Raw genomic sequence first — 1,909 nt, forward strand, 5'->3', positions numbered from 1 at the left:
ATAGCAAATAAATAAATAAATAAAATAAATAGGCTGATGAGATAGGATTGTTGTTGTTGTTGGGTGCTTTCAAGTCGTTTCAGACTTAGGTTGACCCTGAGCGAGGGCCGGGTAAATGACCTTGGAGGGCTGTATTTGGCCCCCGGGCCATAGTTTGAGGACCCCTGACCTAAAGCTTCTGAGATCTTCTCTTCAGCCATCTCAAAGCTCCCTGCTTGAGTGGTGATGGACGTTTAGGTGGAACCTCTTCTTTTCCTGAAGTCTGAATCCATTACTCTGGTGAGCACCCTCTTTTTCTTCTTCCAAAAAAGGGCTACAGGACTTGTCTAAAACGACAACTTGTCAAACTACAACTCCCATGATTCATGCATGGGGGCATGGCAGTGAAAGCAGGGTCAAAGTGTTGAACACGGATGGAGCAAGTACGCTCCCCTGAGGCAGGCTGTTCTTCTGTTTCCGCCATCTGCTTCTCTGGCCCTGGAACTCAACAAAAAAGCTCCTGTTTTGTAGCAGGTTTCCTATGAGGCGGGTGAGGTGGTAGTCCTTTGTGATATTATACATTTTTCTCAGGAGGAGGCGGTGGTTCACAGTATCATAGGCTGCTGACAAGTCTGTGAAGACAGCTCCTGTGATCTGCTGCCTTTCAATGTCATCTTCTATGTGCTGAGTCAGGTTCAGCACGTGCGATGTGCAGCTTTTGCCTTTTCTGAAGCCAGCTTGCTGTGGGATCAGACAGGGGTCTATATTTTCCATAATTCTATGCAAAATAAGTCTCTCCAGAACTTTGTAGAGGTGGCACAACAGGGAGATTGGTCTGTAGCTTTAGATTGGTCTGTAGGCTGATGAGATAGGATTGTTGTTGTTGTTGGGTGCTTTCAAGTCGTTTCAGACTTAGGTTGACCCTGAGCGAGGGCCGGGTAAATGACCTTGGAGGGCTGTATTTGGCCCCCGGGCCATAGTTTGAGGACCCCTGACCTAAAGCTTCTGAGATCTTCTCTTCAACCATCTCAAAGCTCCCTGCTTGAGTGGTGATGGACGTTTAGGTGGAACCAGGGGCGGCTCGTCCATTATGCTAAGTAAGCGGTCGCAGAACACTTTTTTTGCCAGGGGTACAGAGGTGCCTCTGTAAATGCCCCTCAACTGCAACTTGAGGAGGGCCCCCTCAGCTCACAACAGCCCTAGCAGTCCAGGGGGAGCCTCGGCTTTCTTGCCTTGCTGCCGGGCAATCCTCTTCCCAAAGGGGCTGGGCCTTGAGCCTCGCCTAGCCCCTCTCGTTCCTGCTCCACCCGGCCACGGGTGCGCAGAGAGAGAAAGAGAGCCCCTCCGGCTGGAGGTATCTCCTACCTCCGCTCCCTCCTTTGTTTTTGCGCCTACCTTCAGGAAAGGTGGGCATCTCCACCTCTCTCTCTCTCTCTCTCTCTCTCTCTTGGTCCCAATGGCTGAGGAGGAAGTCAGGAGAAGAGGTGACTTTTGGTGCACACGCCGGGGTCTTCAGGCACGCCTCCGGACCCAAAGCGGGCCAGGCAAGGGAGCAAGTGCGGCAAGTGTAGTTACTGGGATGTATAGTTCACCTACAATCAAAGAGCATTCTGAACTCCACCAATGATAGAATTGAACCAAATATGGCACACAGAACTTCCATGACGAACAGAAAATATATATCAATGATTGGCTGGGGGGAGGGGGGGCGCCAAAATACTGTTTGCTTACAGTTGAAAATTACCTAGGGCCGTCTCTGGGTGGAACCTCTTCTTTTCCTGGACTCTGAATCCATTACTCTGGTGAGCACCCTCTTTTTCTTCTTCCAAAAAGGGCTACAGGACTTGTCTAAAACGACAACTTGTCAAACTACAACTCCCATGATTCAAGCATGGGGGCATGGCAGTGAAAGCATGGTCAAAGTGCATTC

The sequence above is a fragment of the Anolis sagrei genome, chromosome 6, assembly GCF_037176765.1.
Source record: "Anolis sagrei isolate rAnoSag1 chromosome 6, rAnoSag1.mat, whole genome shotgun sequence".
Classification (NCBI taxonomy): Eukaryota; Metazoa; Chordata; class Lepidosauria; order Squamata; family Dactyloidae; genus Anolis; species Anolis sagrei.